The sequence below is a fragment of the Notothenia rossii genome (assembly GCF_949606895.1).
Source record: "Notothenia rossii genome assembly, chromosome: 6".
NCBI lineage: Eukaryota > Metazoa > Chordata > Actinopteri > Perciformes > Nototheniidae > Notothenia > Notothenia rossii.
In genome coordinates this window covers 6647963-6669895 of record NC_136909.1, presented here as the reverse complement: position 1 = coordinate 6669895, position 21933 = coordinate 6647963, and the positions used below count along the sequence as shown (strand labels likewise).

The following is a 21933-nucleotide window of genomic DNA, read 5'->3' as shown; positions in this document are numbered from 1 at the left end:
GCTTCAGAAAGTAAAGAAGTGTCCGTGTGTAAAAACCTACTGCATTGAAATTCCCACAACACCACACACACTGCCTGACTTTCTAAACCAAAACACATGTGGAGCGTAATTCGATTACATGGCTCTGACAAGAAAACACTTCCTTGCTCAGCTAAAAAACACCAGCAGTGACACGAAGGATACAAATCCTCCTAAACAACAACAAACAGAAAAGAAGCGGCAAGGTCACTCAAGTATTTGTCACGTAGATTGGTTAAGAACATATCTCAGCCAGGTTCTCCCTGCTGCTGCCATCCAATCCCATGCAATCAGCCTCTGAGTCACGTTATGTATAAGGCAGGGAGACAAACTATTGACCTCGCTGTTTTCTCCGTAGCATCAGCTGACACTGACAAGGACGCTCTGGGGGGGAAGGCAAGATGTGAGAGGAGGAAGAGGAGGAAGAGGAGGAAGAGGGAGAAGGACAGAGATGAGAAATGTGACTGGAGGCTCCTTTTCAGCAGATAAGGGATTTACAGTATATCAAAATATTTATGTTGGACAGCCAGAGTGAGGATAACTCTGGGTGGATATTATTTATTTCTCTGGGGATAATAGCAACTTGTAATAAATTCACTTCGGACTGGGTTTGTGTTAAAGGCTATTAGACGAGTCACTCAAACTAAAGGCATGTTCAATTCTCAAAGTAATATAAGTGCACCTTAAGGCTTTCATATTGCTCAATAGAGACACTGATCCATCCCCAGAATGATAACATCCCACGTGTTAAATACACTCAATACAATACAAAGGGGCTTTATTGGCACGACCACATTTTAAACAAAGTATCGCCAAAGCATTCTGCACAAGGGCAGTCATGTGGCACAACAGCAGAACACAAAACATACTGTATACTAGGGCTGCTCGATTATGGCAAAAATCATAATCTCAATTATTTGTGTCAATAATTGATATCACGATTAGTAAAAACGATTATCCATTTGCTTTGAAAACATGAATTTAATGGAGAAAAACAAATGGAACAGTATGTTTTTAACAGTTGATCACCCTGAACTTTAAGTATAATTGAACTGAAAAAAAAAAAAAAAAAAGTAATAATAAAAAAGTTATCGTTTTATTTCGATTACGTTGTTTTCGTAATCGTTGCAAGCCATAATCGTAATTGCGATTAAAATACGATTAATTGAGCAGCCCTACCGTATAGCTGCAGCTTCACTCCCAAAACCAAAATGTGGATTTTAAGGGATGCTTCAACGGTGAAATTCTGGACGGATATGGATACTGATGTCTTTAAAACATTATATATAGTTTGCCCTATTTGTTGTTGTTGTTGTTGTTGTTGTTGTTGTTGTTGTTGTTATCCGTCCCCCTTCTCTGCCAAGGAATGAAAGACGTCTTCTTAATGGAAACAACTGAACTGTTTTAAAGTAATCTAGCCTTTCATCACACTCTCTTTGAACAAGCATCAAGCACATACACATTTATGAAACAACTGTTAGTATAGCGTAAAGTTTAACATACGTAAAAAGCATTTATTGGCCTGCTGTACAAATGCATACCTGGGTTAGGGTTGAAGCGAACTGTTCAAGATATCTAGCATCTGCTTTTTTGCAGCTACATATTGTGTTGAACAGCTTTGGCTGCTGCATGGAAGACATAAGCCTCATCCCAATACCCCATCCTCTTCCCCTCCTCCGGGACTTAACCCGGAAATCGATCAAGACACGCCATTTTGAAGGACGTCCCAATAGCTGAAATGCACACGGAGGACTCGAGGAGGGGTGAGGGAGGAGGGGTGCGGGAGGAGACGAAAGGGAGGATACACGCGAGCAGACTACGCGGAAGTGTTTTCACTACTCGCGTATCAAAGCCCCGCCCCCACCTTCACAGCTGGTCCATTTCAACAGAGGAAAACAGACAACTGGAAGATGAGTGGAAAAGCGTCACATAAATGTATAAGTGCTCACAGCTCCGTGGGAATTATTATGTGTAATTCATTTCTAAAAGGCTTTCACATTACTATAATTATATTTGTATTTAAATGTAGGCTACATTTTACACCCAAAACGGAACACAAAAGCAGGACCAACCATCATACATTGAATTCCTTGACAAACAAGAGAAAGATTAATTCATTTAAATAAATATTTAACAACAAATGGGCCGTTTCTAATGGTTATTCAGTTAAGCTCCATGAGAGGGGATACAGCTGTTTGCATGTCATCATTAACAGACGTCTTTTGAGTGAACGAGGACATCCCAATTAATACCTGAGGACTCCTCTGTCCTCGTGTCTCTCGCTCGCATCTTACGGAGGCGGAGCTAAGATGCAAGGTAGGGACGCAAGTGAGGGAAAGGAGGAGTCGCGGAGGGGTATAGGGATGAGGCTATAGTGCTGGAAAATGAATGCTTACTTGTATATTTAAATTGCTTTGAGACGTCACAAAGACTGGAAAAGAGCGATATATTCAGTTCATTTACTATGTACCAGTTCTGCAGAAGATTAGCAATAAAGGTTTCTAGGTGCTGCATTGGAAACATTGATGAAGCTGACAATGGTGGAGTCAAACTCCAGCTCCACATTCACGTTGATACATAGATAAAGACATATTAAGCGTGGCAGTAAAAAGTGGGTCAGACTGTGATCGATTCGATTTCATGTGCCGCCCGTCAGGTTCCAGCTCTCATGAAGGATGTGAAGAGTCTTTTGCAAAGTACAGTATATTATGTGCTGGCTCAGCAAAACTCACTGGCATATTTTATCTTGGTCGTTATTTTTATTCAGGTTTCAAAAAGACTCAGCCAGTAAATCACTTTTATAGCGAATATGCAAATAGTTCTTATAAAGAAACCTGGCTACAGTCTACGGTGCAGAAACTGGATCGATGTGATTCTCAAACACTGCTTTATTTATTAAGGAATAATACGAAATGAGCCCTTTGTGATTTAAAATGCAACAAAGGATGTCAAATACAATGAATAATCAAAATGTGGCTAATATCCAGCAAGAAAGCTATCACTAGGAATTGGGGAAAGGAACCACCAATGGGTAATAATTGTGGAAGAAATATCTTTGATGGAAAAACTGACTTATAAATTGAAATTGCAAGAAACACAACTCTCTATACGAGACTCAAAACAAAGATATTTGACACAAGACATATCCCTAGCATTTTATTTTATTTGTATTGCCTTGCTGGCCTTTTGTTACATGATTGTAAAGCTGTTGTAACCAGCATGTTACTGCCATGTATAAATAATACAGAGCCTGTCTCTGATTGGCTGAAACACCAAACAGATCATTGCAGCATTACCCATAATCCCCTCTGTTTCAGCCCTGTTTCCAAAGTGCTGATTCTCTGTCTGTTACTTTAGATGAAAATAAGGAGCCCCTCCCCCACGCCCCTCTGAGAGACATTTGGTTACAAAGAACTCAATGGTGAGGAGATTCAGGTGATAAGGGGGGGGGGGTGTGGGGGGGGGGGGGGGGGGAGGGGTTACCTTGGTTGGTGATTGGCTAATGGTTACACAAAAAAAAAAACGTTATGACAGAGAGAGAATCTTTTTTCCTGAAACTTTCAAAATCTCTTTCCACAGAGGGGACACATGTTGATGTAGAAGAAACATGAAGAAGAGGGGACACATGTTGATGTAGAAGAGACAAGAAGAAGAGGGGACACATGTTGATGTAGAAGAGACATGAAGAAGAGGGGACACATGTTGATGTAGAAGAGACGTGAAGAAGAGGGGACACATGTTGATGTAGAAGAGACATGAAGAAGAGGGGACACATGTTGATGTAAAAGAGACATGAAGAAGAGGGGACACATGTTGATGTAGAAGACACATGAAGAAGAGGGGACACATGTTGATGTAGAAGAGACATGAAAAAGAGGGGACACATGTTGATGTAGAAGAGACATGGAGAAGAGGGGACACATGTTGATGTAGAAGAGACATGGAGAAGAGGGGACACATGTTGATGTAGAAGAGACATGAAGAAGAGGGGACACATGTTGATGTAGAAGAGACATGAAGAAGAGGGGACACATGTTGATGTAGAAGAGACATGGAGAAGTGGACTTTGCATAATAGGCGACCTTTAAATGACAAAAATAGATAAATAATAATAGCTGTGTGGGAATAATGCTGACTCAGTGACATGTTGTCAGTCAGACAGACAAACACAAGCCGGTCACCATTTCAACCACAAACACACATTACCAGCATGACTCTGAACTGATCCCAGACAGAGCAGCTCTCCCTCTCAAACAGCACAGCTCACTCCCTGCTTCAGACCGTGGGAAACAAAAGCAGAACCAACAACACAAAAGACTTCCCAAACACAGAAGAGGTGAAATAATGACGATTTAATGATCACATGATATTTAAATGAAGAAGTGGAATAAAACCACAATTGATCCGAGACCTTACATTATCCAGAACCTAAACAGCAACGGAGGGTAAAGGCTGCAGACTTCAAATGAGCTGCTGACACAAAAACATATCGTAGACACAGTGGAACTCAGTGATATCCTTTAAACTCTAAATAGCTAAAGATTGGTTTATTTGTTTACAATATTGTGAGGAATCTTTCTTTCAGGAAAATGTGTTTTTATGCAAAACCTCTACAAACACATTTCCAATTTACAGGAAGCTGCAGAGAAACCATGGAGTGTGATAATGTGTGTATGTATTACAGTTTTGCAAATGTTCTTGCGACCCTTATTGCAAACATCTAATAGCTTTGATACATTGCTCACTGTAAGTCTGTACATACGTTTTTCAAGATGTAAAGGTTTTAATTTCATATGCACAAAGCTACAGTGTAGAAATGGCAATGAGAATCTTCTGACCTGAGCTCCTCCAACAATGTGCTTAATATATACAGTATATATATATATTTATATTTGAATGTATATTTCTAAAATCAGCCCTCTGTTTGCTCTGGAAGCAAGGGTTAGAAACTGGGGTGTAATGGGTTGTCCGTAGGTGTTGGGATCAGGGGGTCACAGGTTCAAACCCCACTGCAGTCAGCATGTCGTTGTGTCCCTGAGACACTTCACCCCAAATTGCTCCTGTGAGGATTGTCCACAGTATTGAGTATGTAAGTCTCTTTGGATAAAAGCGTCAAACTCAAGGCCCGGGGGCCAAATCCGGCCCGCAACTTCATTTTATGTGGCCCCGCAACTGCTTGCAAAGAATATAATACGTTTATTATATGGTTACATGCCACTTTACAGAAGCACATTGCCAATAAACTACATGTCCCACAATGCATCTCGTTTTGTGACATGCGCACTGAAGAGACTTCTGCTTTCAGACGTAGTTCATTACTAAGTTATTATCCTATCCCATAATAATCAAATTCAGAGGCAATAATGTAATATAATATATATTATATATATTTATATATGTATATTTATATAGTTACAACCGGCCCTTTGATTGCAGCCATAATGCTAATGTGGCCCGCGATGAAATTGAGTTTGACCCCCCTGGTCTAACAAGTAACATGTAATGTAATGTATAGGGATGTCCCGATCACCTTTTTTTGCTCCCTATCCGATTCCGATCATTTGATTTTGACAATTTGCCGATACCGATTTTTCCCGATCCGATCTTTACTCAATGCATTAAGAGAAAAAAAAGAAAAAAAGCATTCAAGTTGTCCCTTAAGTTAATTTTTTTATTTAAATTGGATATTCTATCCAACATGGATATAGCTTCTTTCTTTCACAGCAGCATTGGATCAGTTCAGTTGTGCAGCATTGGATCAAAACAAAATAAAGCTTATCAGTACTCGTTGGCTTAGTGCTACAATTAGACACTGCGCCCACTCTGTTGCCAGATTTGAGAGAAATAAGCAACCAGGTCTATGAAAACAAGCCCCAAAGAAGCAACACATACATGATGTTGTGTAATTTCAAACCAAAAATAAGGCCTCAGGATGACTTTAAGACTTGAACATGGTCATTTTTGTTTCGTAACATTGAATACAAAATGTAACAAAAAGTATTTAAAAAAATAAAAATAAAAATAAAATCCCGGTCCCCGATTTTTTTTCTCCCGATTCCGATCTTTTGAAAATCACGTGATCGGCTCCGATCCCCGATCACGTGATCGGATCGGGACATCTCTAGTAATGTAGATATGATGAGATTATCCAAAGCGACTTACATACATTCAGTGCTGTGGGCAATCCCCACAGGAGCAATTTGGGGTGAAGTGTCTCAGGGACACAACGACATGCTGACTGCAGTGAGACTCAAACTTTCTATCCCCTGATTCGAAGTCCATCATCCTATCCACTGAGCCACAGCCTCCTCGTTTACCTCTACTTTATGTAATTTGTATCCTGAGCAAATCGAAATCAGAATCATAAGGTTTCAGAATCTATTTAAATCTTGTCAGTACAATATTACTGTCACAGCAGGAACTCGGTTTCTTTAGTAGTTTCCAGAAATCACTTTCACTTCCTACAAACCATGTCTCCACCCTCACATCCTCTGTCCTACATGAGTAGTGCATGAACATAGAGTGTCTAAGATTACAGCCCCTTCACGTCCTCATGTTATGTTCCCTAAGCTCTGCTCACACATACCTGCTGCAGGCTTTATGTGTTGGAGTGTACCTGTTACATCTGCGCTGCGTTAATGACTGGCTGCTGAAGCAAATTGCCCTTCAGGGATAATAAAGATTTACACAGGGCTGTTCTGTGCTATCATTGCTGCCCTTCATCTCCCAAATATCTGAGGAGGGGATCAAAGTGAGAGCATAAAGCAATATAACACAAACATTTCATCACATGCAGCAGCTAAAGCACACCTAAAATAACAACAAGGGTGGATCTCAGCACACTCCCTTCCTGTTGATTTTTTAATGTGCTGTTAATCTCAACAGGGATCATTTGTTAAATCACTACTCGTGTCTTATTTTCCGTGTTCTCATTTGTATCCGCGGCCGTGATGACCCAATTTCCCCACAAGCATCATTAAAGTTTCATCTCATCTAATGTACATTTATTTTTATCATTTCATTCTCGCTAACTCACTGTGCCACGGCTTTGAAAAGCGCTACACCGATTGATATGATTATTAAGCCTCGGCTGAAATGACATTTCACACGTTGATGAATACAGTTGTGTTGAAAGATGCAATCTGACATTATTAACCATCTTTAAATGAGACTATCAACATTATTCTGCGTTGTCTATTTGAAACAGCAATACGATGTTTCAGAGACTTGGGAAATTGATAACCTCGCTGAGTGTATGATGATATGATATGTTGGGAATCAATGGAGGTTATATTCAGGTTAGTAGTTTCTTGATAATGTAATCAAACAGCAGACCAAATCGATCACAGGTAAATAACACTTACGAGGCATTCTCACATAATTTATTCATTGGTTGTTAAGGTTGGCTTCGTCTGTGTGAACAACACTTAAGTCCAGAGGGAGATATATTTTCACCTTATGGGCAGATTGCTATTCAAATTTGAAAGGAGAAACAAGGTCTGTCTGAGGAAGATATCCAACTACAATGCCCTGCAGTTTTGCAACACAATTGCAGAGGAGTAACCTCAAAGCTATGATGTCTTGCAAAATGCATGATGTGTATTATGTTTGAGTTAAATAGGACCTATTGGGTGTTTTTTACGCCTCCACTTGCTTCTATTGGCTCGCGCTCCAACACATTGTACGTGATAGGCTAAGGCACATGTGTCAAACTCAAGGCCCGGGGGCCAAATCAGGCCCTTGGTGGATTTAATTTCGGTCCGCAGAATAATTTCTAATTACTTTTAGATCTGGCCCGCCGGTATATTGCACCCACACCTTCACTCAATCCTGAGGGTCTCCTCAGCTCAGAGCCTGAGCCCAAACATTGATGACCTTGCACCCAAGATGAGATGCCAAGTATCTGAACTAGCATCACAGAGCAGCACACTGAGTTTAATGGATGTTTCCTTCTGCACTTTCTCTCTCACGTCAACAGGGCATCTTTTCTTTGAGGGAAATTGTTTTTTTGAAGCTGTTGTTGGCCTGTGGAAAAATGTAATCATAAGAAATGAATGCAACTGATTATTTAATATTTAATGTTGTTTTTATAGGCAATCATTTAAGCTTTGTTAGTTCCAGGTTTAATATGTGCAATAAGTTCATTTCAATAAGTTCTGCAATAAACATTGAACCAGTCCGGCACTCGACTAGTACCGATTTCTTTATTTTGGCCCACTGTGTGGACTGTTGAGTTTGACTCAAGGGGTCGGACATATCTAAGCGGTTGCCCAATCACAACAGAGCCAGCTAACAGACAGAGGGTGAAAAGAGATGCTGCAGCACAAATATGTCCTCTTTAAATGAATAAAAGAGGTCTTAAGCTAGTTCAAGCAAACTGTAACTTGCAGAAGGCCATGTCTACAGTAGAGCTAATGGCATTTACTGTGTGATCGTTTACCCAGCATGACAATTATACTAATGCTCCATTAGAAGTGCTTATGTATGTATGTGTAGAGTCAATAGCAGGTTGTCTTAAACTGATCCCTGTGGGACACCTTTATCAAAAACATAAGGACTAACCCTAACCCTTGAAAACATCAGCAACAACATCTGGCATTTACCAAAAAAAGTGTTATTAGAAACAGTCTCCAGCAGAAAAATTCAAACCCAATGTCTGCACAACACATTTATAAATCAGTTGCACCAAGAACACGGAAAGAAAGCAGTCACATTGTCTCACTTACATTAGATTTTGATTAGATGTGTTGCCCGTGGCCCAAAATTATATGTGGCGGCAATACATTACTGGGATGTTCACCATTACACCGCTCATTGTTCTTTTCGCCTTTAGCTTCTCGTTAATATTTGTTGGACAATCAAACCCAGATGAGAAATAATACACCGACACTGTAATTACTCAGCCATGATAGAGATTTTGATGCCAAAGAGTCTCTCCAAGCTATTATTACAACACTTCTCATTATTGTCTTCATTATTACTGGCTCCACATCTGCATATTAGCATTGGCTCACTGTATCACCTCTGCTGGTATTTTTTATATGGGTGCAATCCACCGTTATGGCCCTACGAGTGTGGGCTGTTGCCAGTGTTCTGCATACCAATTAGAGGCTGATTAACAGCGATGCCCGGAGAGATGGTGGGGGAGGGTCGTTTTTCTTTCCGGAGCTCAGGGTGACCTGATGGAGAGGGTCCATTATGTATACAAACGCACACAACTAGGAATATACCGTAGAAACACACAAGGCCTCAGGTTAGAGCTATTTATCGTTAGCCATTTGAATGTGACATCTATGTAGAAGCTGGGGAATTATCGGCAGAGCATTGTTCAGTACCGAGCTGATGGAAACATAATTTGTAGACCACTTTGTCTGAGGCCACCGTTGATTTAAAACCATTTATAGTGAGCCTCTTTTGGAATTCCAGGTGAACGTGTGATAAATGATGGCCGCTTTTACACACTTCCCCTCCTTCCCTCTCCATATTTTACATTTAGGATCTTAAGTACAACTCAGGACTACAACACCATTTGAATGTGAACCAGGCACTTAATTATTATTGTTTACACAGTACACATAATTTTGGTTGGCATATAATGTCTGCTGTTCTTTCTCTTCAAACGATGCTTGTAGGTGACCGCTTTGTTTTAAAGTTTAGAACAACAAGCATGCCACTTCCTGATCAGAACAAATTAGGCAAGACTTCAAATGTAACGAGTGTGCTATTTTTTTAGTTTAATGGGAAATAATATTGGGAGGGATGAAACCCTCTTTAATGGTCACACATGCAGAGCACACAGCACACACAGTGACATGTGTTCTCTGCTAGCACCAGGAGTCTAGTACTAGGAGCAGTGGGTAGCTATTGTACAGCGCCCGGGGAGCAATGGGAGTGAGGGGGGGAAGGGGGGTGTCTTGCTCAAGGGCACCACAGCAGGGCAGGAGGTGAACTAGGACCTCTCCCAGTAGCAGGACACACTCCATATTTAGGTCTGGTCGGGGACTTGAACCGGCGACCGTACGGCTCACAGTCCGAGCCCCTACTGACTGAGCCACTGCCGGACTAACGTGTGGCTTACAAACATTAACGTTACCAATAATAAACAGCAGGGCTTTTTGTGGGTGCAGTTACACTTTAACGCTTTTAACTAAATGCTTACATTAACATGTTGACATGCTCACAACGGCAACGTAATGTTTAGCACTTATAACCTTTATCATCTCACCTAATAGTATACTAGAAAGCTAAAATGTCAGAAGGTTCAGCAAAGTGATTAATTGCCTGAGCACCGCAGAGATCTGGAAATAGTTTGTCAGGCACCCAATAGTGTTCTGGACATTTCAATAAAACCCCCAAAGTGTCAACCTGCTGTTGGTGTAAGAGGTCAATGGGTCACAGAACATCTCCCTCCGAGAGAATTGACTTTGCATTTAACATTTTAAAGCAATCCATCCATAGATATTTAAGACCTGACCAAAGTGTCGGATTGAATAACAGACTAACTTTGCAGCTTTGACGCTAGCATTGATAAAAACAGCATTACATGAACACAGTAACATCTATTGCCAAAGTATCCAAGGTCAATTTCATGCTATGGTATTGTAAGTATTGAGCAGTTGCTTGTCTTTGCTGAAGAGGATATATTTGTAAGAAGCATGTATTTATTCATTGTTATGTCCCTACTTCAACCTTCCACACTTTCAGTTAGCACTACATCAGATACAGTACATCCTGGTAGGTACTGTTAGTAATAAAATACATGTCCCTGTCTTTTTTCCTGCTCGACTCGCAGCACTGCACTAAAGAGGAGAACGGCAGGGAATCGAGGAAGGATTTTGACTTAATCTTGTTTGAATAAACATCTTAAGGAAATCCAATTCCATCAAAGCTCAAGGACTGAAGCGCAGCACTGTTTCTAAGCAGGTTCGTCCACAGTCACCATTAACCCAACGTCCATTATTGACTCGCCAGTAGACGGAAAATCTGTTCACAACACCTTGTTTTCCTTTATACATGCACTACATGTTTGCCTGCTTGCCTTTCTGTGCGTGAGTGTGAGTGTGTGTGAGTGTGTGTGTGTGTGTGTGTGCGTGTGTGTGTGTGTGTGTGAACCACACTGCAGTCAGGACGTCTGTTTTTAGCCAGTCGTTGTGGGCTGATTAACTTTGACAGGCTGCCTCTCAGACCAACCACAAATACAAGCAGTAAAAAGCGTTTCTACCACAGGAGAGACTGTCCATGCATCGTTGGCTGATCCCTGACCAGATATTGGGTCAGTCAAACCATTGATCCACTTAAACTACAGTGCAATTAGTACATTGACTTGAAGGATATTGTGTTTGTTACTTTCATTGCAGTTGTATAGGTCTTAAGACTCTTAAGTCAGTGTAATTTGGCTTGGCTTCCTATTTTGTATGGACATGCTTTTATTTTTGAAGGAGAGTTAGCGCTGTTGACAGGAAGTTGTTGTTGCTATGGAAACAACGTGACGGCGATTAACGGAGAAAAGTCATATCTACATATAAAGACGGAGAAAGTAAACGATAAAGTTCATGGTTAAGTGTTAGCACCCCCCGAAGAGGCACAAGCTCTTACGTTGATATTGGAGATTTCAATAAATTCAATTTTTTTTCAAAAAACGAATAACAAAATTGAAACCCGAATAGCACTCCAACGAACGAATATTCGGGTACAGCCCTATTGTGAGAGAAGAAATCATTTAACCTTGTTTCAGGTAAGCCAACCAAGCTTGTTCTGGAGAGACTTTATATCAAAGAGAAAGAGACTAAAAGGTATAAGCTATATGAATAAACGTGCCTCTCCTATTGTGGAATATAGCAATTATAGAGCTCCTGCGGTCACGTGACTTTTGGTTATCAGCCACCATTTTGGCAGTAAACATGACGACCGGCGCCAGCGTTTTCCTACCGTGCGAGTATACATCTCATTTTAATTCAAGTGAAATTCGGCTTTATAGTACAAAATTAGAAAGATTAAATATAAGCGACCCATATAATGCACCCGGTGTGCTTTTCAAGAGCATAACCTCCTGCTCTGAAGACGATGTACCCGACTTGCGCTACGCGGACATCCACAGCTATCTTGTAAGCTTTCCATCAGTGTACTCAGGAGACTCCCTCAGAGCTTACAAAAGCTTGGAGGCTTACAAATGGTGTCAGTCCGGCTTCGTAAACAACATTCAACTGTGGAGTCTTACATCCAAAAACTTCGGCATCATCACTGCAAGGGTAAGTATTAAATTATTCCAGTTTGATAGGCAGTGTCACGTTAGCATTGTTTGTTTATTAGCTTGTCTAGCTACGGCAGTGTCACGTTAGCATGTTTGTTTATTAGCTTGGATAGCTACTGCAGTGCGTCTGAAACTAGTTTGTATTTTTGAACGTACTCAACCAAAGTGGCTGGCGTTTTTAACCTTTATTTATCTATTTTTGAATTTCATATATAGGTTAATCACTACCAAAGGCTTAATGAAAGTCAACTAAAGCCATGGGTGGTGGTCAGGAACGACGGGGTTGTGCTGGGAGCCCACTGCAACTGCACAGCGGGACTCGGGGAGAGCAGGAATATTTTCAACACGGGTTTGTTTATCACTAGCTTGCTACAAGCTAACTGGCTAGGCTGCACCAGAGCCACACTTGTTGAGTTAAAAAGGGACATCACAGAGTCCGTTAGCTATAATAACTGGGTGCTAGATTCTACTTCGGTAAAAATTAAACTGACCAGAAACTTTTTGTAGCATTGTACTGTATTCCTTCACCCACCTGATATGAAGTGATCACTGCATAAGCGAAAGCAAACGGCCGGGGGGTCCCATCTTTCAGTCTTGTTCAGACGGCTCCTGGCTCTTTTAATCGCTGCGATCCACTTTTCCCTCCTCTCCGCGTCTTTTGGAATGCGATAATAAGATACACCTTTCTTCTTCCCACGCCTATTTGTGCAACCTGGTGCACAGCAGTTATCCACCATCCTCGACAGTCTGCCAGTGCCTGCCAATGAATTTACTGACGCGATTACTGCCAAAATGGCTGCCCCCTTCGTTTCTCGTCACGTGACCAGCATATGTGACATCATCCGCAGGAGCTCTATACAGTCTTTTAGTGGATTAAGCATTAAGCTACTACTTATAACTTTTGCACAACATTTTAACGTGTAATTATTTTTCCAGGGATCGGCCAATGGGGAATAGGATGCCTCAACAGTCACCTAGCTACTGTTACCTATCTGGCTACAAACCAGATGTCAGGTAAAGTAGACGGTTGACGGCAAACTTTGACTATAATCCGAGTAAGTAAAGTGTGGATGGTAAAATATCCTTTATATGAGCAGCTAAAACAGCAGCTGTGTTTTTCAGTATCTCCTGAGACAAAGCACAGCAAGTCATTTATCTTGTTTCACATTCAGCAACTGTTCAAAGCTGTGTGACAAGATCCTTTAGTCATACTACTCTTATGTGGGATGTGATGTCATTTAAACGAGAGAATAGATACAACTAAGGATTATTAACGACAGTTTGACATAATTAAGGCGTGTGGTCCAGTGGGTTGTGCGATGGTGTTCGGATCAGGGGTTCAAACAGGTTCAAACCCCACTGCAGTCAGCATGTCGTTGTGTCCATGAGACACTTCACCCCAAATTGCTCCTGTGGGGATTGTCCACAGTATAAAAAGCGTCTACCAAGTGACATGTAATGAAATGTAATATAACAATTCCTATTGAAATGGATCTCACAAACTGAAGCAGTAAAGTTCCTCCACTTTGAAATGTGTTCACATATTCCACTTTACCTGCATGTTAGTCCATTATGTGTTGTATACTATAAATAATTCTGTATCCGAAGCAGATAATTGATAGCCTCCAGTGTTAGCAACATGGTTACCTCGGCTGGAGCCTGAGGCTGGACTAAACAGATGGAGACGCAGGTGAGCTTAGTCTCTACTCTTTCATAACAAATGGGTAAGTAGGTGATGTGATGAAGCAGCAGTATGACTCTTTCTGTGGACATATTCAAGTTAACATGTTGATACATGAAAGGTTTATGAGCTACAGTAATGTGTGCTGATTGCAGTGAAGGAGGAATGTCAACTAATGACCAATAACCATGAGGCAACTTTTAATAAAAAGATATGTTATTGGAGCTGTGAAATGCTTCAGGCACAAAATAACTGAAGGAACACTCGGCCTTCTAACTGTAAAGAGCACGGAGAGAGAAAGGCATGTGGAGTCTGTTCAAATGCCACATAAGGATCCGATTAGATTATGGGCTTCCCACAGCCAGCTGTGTGTATTGAGTAGCATAGCAGACAGGATTTTTAGTAAGAGGTCAACACAAGTCCAACAATCTTCTTAGCAAAAACGAAAGACATCAGATTTGTTTATCCATCAAGAGAGTTGAAGATAGGTCCAAAGAGTAAGAAAGGTTAATGAGGGGAGAGACATTAAGGGAGGGATATAGAAAACACCAGCATCGGATACTGCCAAGACTCCACACTTACTGTTGACTTGACAGCTTAGATAACCGGAGCCAGCGCTCTAACAGGTTGCTTTTGTGAGATCTTCCCCCCCCCCTCACTCTGTCTTCTCACCCTCACTTTCTTCAGCTCTGACAAGCTTTCACTTGTGCTGGTTTTGAACAAAAACACCATTGTGCCTTCTATTGCAAACAATGCCTGCTGTTTTGCCCAAAGGCCCCAAAAACACACATTATCTACATTAGAACGTTTTGTCTGCTGCAGATTCCTGTCATGGAGCTGCTGCGGGGCCAATAAGAAACACTGTGCTGCGTAACGACAGTTCTGAGTCTGTCAGGATGTCAAGTGGGGGTGTTTTGCTGCGAAGTGCATGTTAGAAAGAACCCAATTCTCTTCCATTTGTCGAGGTGCTCTTCAAATCAACAATGTGAGGCAGGGGGGAAAAAGGAAAAACCTCCCATAAGGGTAACTATGGTGGCTGACAGGTGCAAACGCTCTACAACAGCCCACAACAGGAGAAATGGGCACTTTCAAACAAATGCAAATATAAAAATGTGAAGAAACGTCTTCTCCAACTTGATGAAAATGTGCAGCGTTTATGCAGCTATAAGCACTGCATAAACAAAAGGCTTAAAAAAAAAAAAAAAACGTTACTAGAAGCTCAAAACACAACGTAAAAAGAGATAATAATAATAATCCTTATATTTATTATAGCGCTTTATCAATGACTCAAAGCGCTTTACAAATACACATTACATATACAGATCATACATACATGTAATGGTCATCTACTGTGGACAATACCCACAGGAGCAAGTTCAGGTGAAGTGTCTTGCCCAAGGACACAATGAAAAGAGATTATGAATTTGACCAACTGTCACTTGAAACGTACCTAAAATGTAAGGTTTATCGGCGTATTTAAAAAATGTGATCAATGTGATTCCTTCCGTTATTATTGCAGATCTGCTGTAAGCTAGCTAGCTAAAATAGCTAACCTACTCATTTCAAATGTACTGACAAAACACTCAGTTATGAAAGGAAATAATAACTCTGCAGCAGTGATTGTTGGACAACTTTACAATCCCTGCATCAACACGCAGCTATGTGAATCACTTTTTAGTGTCCCTGTTCCCGTTGTGTTTTGAGCTTCTTGCAGCGTTATTTTATTTGTAGCTTTTTGTTAATGCAGCTCTTTTTTTGTAACCCATGGCATGTTCCGTCATGGTTTAGAGGTCTCATTACATTACATGTCATTTGTTAGACGCTTTTATCCAAAGCAACTTACATACTCAATACTGTGGACAATCCCCACAGGAGCAATTTGGGGTGAAGTGTCTCAGGGACACAACGACATGCTGACTGCAGTGGGGTTTGAACCTGTGACCCCCCTGATCCCAACACCAAGGCTCTATCCACTGCCCCACACGCCTCCATCTCTTCATTTGCATGTGTTTTGGCACATTTGTGTGTTTTTATCAACATTGTTTTTTGAAAGTGCAGCATGTGTGTCCTAATGGAAGTGTTGTTGGCCACCATAGTCAATAGATACAGTAAACTTGCTACCCCTTAAAGCTGGGGTAGGTCATTTTGGAGAAACCAGCTCGAGATCGCTAGAATTTGAAAATACACAGCTGAAAGAAATCTGCCCCTTCCTTACAGAGCCCCTCCTCCAACACACGAACATGACCAATGAGGGCACGAGATACGTTTGTGCACAGATGGAAGGCTGACAGGCAGGTAGGCCATCCAGTTATTTTAGCCGGGCCGGCTCAGATGATTGGTCGGCTTCCACAGATGACATTTTTTTGTGTATTTATTGTCAAAGCATTTAATGTATTCATTGCTATCGGGATGTTAAGAGCATTCCATGGAATATAACAAAAAGTGTATCTCGAGCCGGCTTCTCAAACTTACCTACCCCACCTTTAAACTCATGAATATGATGCAGCTATATGTTTCAAAGCAATGATGGGGACGCCCTTCATATTAAAGCACTTCAGGGAATCATGCAGCACTTTTCACATGCATCTACGGCAGTATATCTCTGTTCAATGACAGCACAGCACCACCTAGTCTGCCCTTGGTTTTAACATTCCTGCTGCACCTTCCAGGCTTGGAGAGGCCCCCAGAGGTATGTGACCCTCAGATACATTTATAGGCTTCAGAGCTGATAAAGCCAATGCCACAGGCGAGCAAATGACTGGCAGCTACGAGAAATAAAGGCTTGTTCTGCCCGTCATAAAACACATCTTTATCACTCCAGAGAAGAAGAGAAATTATAGGGAGAGGCGGGCCATCCCACAAATCAAGACTTTTAACGTCCAAAATGTTTCTTCAGTGTCGTTGGAGAAAAGTACGTGTCATACATTTTTTCCAACAGGGAAACATTTACTGATTGCTCAACGTCTGACTAAAGGACTCATTAGCTGACTGACAGATTTACTAAGTAGCTGGCTGGCCTGCTGAATGCTGTCTGACGGATTGACAGGCTGATTAAATGTATGACTGACAAATTGACTGTTTGCTCTGTACTGGGTGGCACCAACCTTCACACACACACACACACCCCCATCCACCCTCCCTTTTGGTGTAGCCTGTCAGAGTGTGTAACCATTTTCCACCTCTGGTATTATTGTGCAAATTGAAACGCCAAGGAGGCCAACACACACACACACACACACACACACACACACACACACACACACACACACACACACACACACACACACACACACACACACACACACACACACACACACACACACACACACACACACACACACACACACACACACACACACACACACACACACACACACACACACACACACACACACACACACACACACACACACACACACACACACACACACACACACACACACACGGGTGTGATGGTAGGAGGGGTGGAGGGTGGTTTACCTCCATCTACCTCTCAGCGTCTTGGCAGGCGAGAAAAGGGAAACATGATTATCCACTGGAGGGAATTGTTTCATCAACACCTGGAGCCGATAAATGGAAATCAGAGGATTTATGTGCTGAGAACAAGCGCCAGGAAGCAATTAAGCAGGAAACTGGAATACTACCCCCTGTACTCTATTTCTTTACCTCACCATCCCCCTCCCTTGTTGTGTCTCTGTCTGCACTCAGGGCTCGCTTCACACCAGTGGCACATTTGGAGAACTGATAGCGAATCTTGGGGAATGTTACCTGGAAGCGAAGGGAAGGTATTCATTCCCACAAAGTGTCTCATTAGCCGCTGATAACAAAGCGTTTGAGAAGTGTTCGGGATCTCATTTCACTCCGTGTTGCGGGGAAACGGTGGACGCTCGCCTCCCGCATCGCTACAGATAGGCAAGCCGGCTTGTTCTTCCTCCCTGCTGTGATCTGTGAGCAGCTGAGACGTTAAATGTAATAGAAAGAGTGATGTGTGGTTCAGTCGTGTTGGATTTAAAGTGGTGTCATAGCTCAGAACAGCCCTTAAATCAGGCTTTGAAGACACTTAACTGGTTAAAATGTGATTAATTTATGGCGGCTGAGGCCCTGTGGGTGAATGGGCATCTACATATCAGAGGGTCATGTTTAAGTGTCCGTGGGAAAGGTTTGTAACCCCAGATTGTTCCTGTAGGGATGTCCACAGTATTGAAGTGTATGTAAGTTGCTTCAGGAAAAAACATCATCAGCTAAAGGACATTTTATTTAATGTAACATGAATAGTTCTGCAAAATAACTGTATTGAAGGATATATACAATGCTTGCCAGTTTTAACAGTAGAGACAAAGTATCTCTTCAAAGCAGTAGCAACCACGCCTCCTTACTAAGCCACAAGCTTTAAATATGCTTCATTTGGACCTTTTAGAGAAATGTTTGAATGAGACTTCTTTACATTTAACAAAAAACTATCTCAGTTTCTTTATTGACAAATACAGAAGGTAGTCTCACTGTGAGCGACCAGCAGCATTCTTATTGCAAGAAATTAACACTTGCACCAACTTTGATTCTGCTAAGTGGAATCCTAAAATATAATAACCTGCGCTAACTTAAACATGTTTAAAATTGAACTTAAACGACTGATTCAAGCCAGTTTTAGTGGTATTTCTGAAGCTCTCCTTAGTAATGAAGTTGTATATTTTGTTTGCAAATGATATGTCGCTATGAGTAATAGCCTCAAAAACCATTTGGAGACCAAAGATCATTTTCATGCCAATCCCCTGAAACGTTTACTAAGTTGTATGTATGAGCCAAACCCTCAAACACACTTTTATATGAGGGTTACACATTAGAGTCTGAGCTCAGTTCAGGTATTCATCGGCCATGCTGATGTTTCCTTGAGCAAGATCTGACATAATTGCAAATGTGGTCTCGTATTATTCACAAAACTACAAAATGGGCTTATTATACCAAAGAAATGTGCTCTCATTAAAAACAATCTTTCAAGTGCCTCGATCAATAATAATATGCTTTAGCTGAATAAGGTTTACAAACTAGGATTTGCAGAACACAATGTGATATTGGAAAAAACATTGTCATTTAAACTGCTCATCATCAATATTCTATATCAATATAATGACATTTCTAAAATCACATTTATTCAATGTTTTCAACAAAACGTACTCTGGGGAAACCACTTCTAGGATACCGGTACTAATGTTTACAAAACCGTGTTTGTACGTAAGATAAATGCTCTCATAAGGATAAACTTGATTTGACAGTTTGCCAATGAACCAGTTTGATAGACGACACAAGATGTAATTACAAAAGCTGTGTCCTGACACTAAGTGGCTTCTGTCAACATACTAATACATTCTTGTGGTCTTTACAAACCACAACATGTTCTTAATTTGCTGAAGAAACGTGCTTTCATTTCCTGCAGACATCCACCCGCCCACGCCGTGGCTTCATTGATGAAAACTTGTTTTGTATGTTTGAGATATAACAATGACGCCTTGCCATTGTTTGCATACTTGCATTTGCAGAACAGACTTCAGTGTATTTCCTTGTTTTAATTGCTGACCATCAATATTCTGTGTTAATATATTGGATTCTTAAAGTCACCAGTATTACAAAATGAACTTTATAGGGAAACAACTTCCAGGAAACCACTATGTGCACGTTAAATGCTCTCCTTAGGAAACATTTACCAGTGTACTAGCTTGATTGACAACCAGTGGCGGTTCTAGAACAATTTGACTGGGGGGGCCACTGGGGGGCCAGTTATTTTCTGAGGGGGGCACAATAAATGCAGGACGAAAAAGAAATAATTGCGCATAAGAAAACAGTGCAATACAGTTATTGGTATTTGTTTCAGTACACTTATTTATTTCAGATATATCTTATAGTTATTACTGTTAGCTTCAGCTTAAGTTATAGTACAATTTTTGCACTAACACCATATCATATTTATATAAAAATAAAGGCAATGAACAGTTACATCTCTACTTTACATCTACAATTACACGGATACAATAGTTTAACTCACCTTCAATTATCGTGGTAGTCTCTCGAAACGTAGGTTTCTATGAGTCTTTCTTGGATGCAACAGCCTCTGATGATCCGAGACTTTTTTCGCGCGCTTCAGCCGGACAGTGAAAGTGAGTGCACCGCTCTAATGGGTCCTGAGTGCACCGCTCTAATGGGTCCTGAGTGCACCGCTCTAATGGGTCCGACTAGAATGACGAATAACGTTAGTTCCGCCTATTCCGTCATTCAATAAATCGTCTAATAAATCATACATTTTTCATTTTTTTCACTTTTCATTTTTAAGGGGGCCACAGGTCAGTGTTAGGGGGCACTGGCCCCCCCCTAGAACCGCCCCTGTTGACAACACAATATGTAATCAAACAAGCTGCATCATGACAGTGGCTGGCTTCTCTCCACAATTTAATACTACTGTGTCTATGAATGGTATTTGAACTGTACACGGCTGCTGTGCTACGAAGCCCAGAGATGTGGAATGCAAACAGTAGCTTGGCAGCCTTGTGTTTATGTTCCCTGTCCCTCACACGCCGCCTGTTTTCTTTGTTGACTCAACAATTGCCCTTATGCTCGGGCTCCTTGCATGTGTCTCTCTCTGAATGTTGATCTCCTTCCACGCCTCGGGTGAAGCCGTGCTTATTCTGAAAGGTGGCTGTCCTGGTTTTAGAGTGGCCTCTCTGAAATGAGCTGTGGCCTGTTTGCAAAAGGGGAGCAGATGTATTTTACTGCCTTTGATCTACGGGTAAACAACCTGCAGACTGCAAAGGAAAAAGGGAGATGTGTCTGTACAGCAGAGATGTCAAAAGTACACACATCCTTTACTCAAATAGAAGTACAGATACTCGTGTTTAAAAATACTCTGGTGAAAGTAGAAGTACTGACTAAACTTCTTTACTCAAGTGAAAGTAAAGTGGGCTTTGAAATGTACTTCAGTAAAAAGTCCCCATAACTAGCAGCTGTTTTAAAGAGTACCTGACCTCCCTTTATATTAATAGAACAATCATGTCATTGTTAGCTAATGAATGTTTCCATGCTGAACAACGGCAACATGACAACGTTTTCATTGGTCCCTCTTCTTTAGAGAAGACCAGGAAATGATGGATACACGGATCGTGTTCAAATCAATAGGCACGCAATGACTCTAAATAATAATGATCACGCCACCAAACACACATTCAGACTAAAGGAACCAGCCTGTTTGGAAAATGTAAGAAGTAGAAAGTACAGGTATTTGTGTTCAACATGTAAGAAGTAGAAAGTACAGGTATTTGAGTTCAACAAGTAAGAAGTAGAAAGTACAGGTATTTGAGTTCAACATGTAAGAAGTAGAAAGTTCAGGTATTTGTGTTCAACATGTAAGAAGTAGAAAGTACAGGTATTTGAGTTCAACATGTAAGAAGTAGAAAGTACAAGTATTTGGGTTCAACATGTAAGAAGTAGAAAGTACAGGTATTTGAGTTCAACATGTAAGAAGTAGAAAGTACAGGTATTTGGGTTCAACATGTAAGAAGTAGAAAGTACAGGTATTTGAGTTCAACATGTAAGAAGTAGAAAGTACAGGTATTTGTGTTCAACATGTAAGAAGTAGAAAGTACAGGTATTTGGGTTCAAAATATAAGAAGTAGAAAGTACAGGTATTTGGGTTCAACATGTAAGAAGTAGAAAGTACAGGTATTTGGGTTCAAAATGTAAGAAATAGAAAGTACAGGTATTTGTGTTCAAAATGTAAGAAATAGAAAGTACAGGTATTTGGGTTCAACATGTAAGAAGTAGAAAGTACAGGTATTTGAGTTCAACATGTAAGAAGTAGAAAGTACAGGTATTTGTGTTCAAAATGTAAGAAATAGAAAGTACAGGTATTTGTGTTCAACATGTAAGAAGTAGAAAGTACAGGTATTTGTGTTCAACATGTAAGAAGTAGAAAGTACAGGTATTTGGGTTCAAAATGTAA

At 40.9% G+C, this 21933-nt stretch overlaps 1 protein-coding gene across 11 annotated transcripts in view; it reads right to left on the bottom strand.

The window, feature by feature from the left end:
• fbrsl1 (fibrosin-like 1) overlaps positions 1–21933 on the bottom strand; it is a 349667-nt gene that overhangs the window by 312519 nt on the left and 15215 nt on the right. The window lies entirely within an intron of this gene.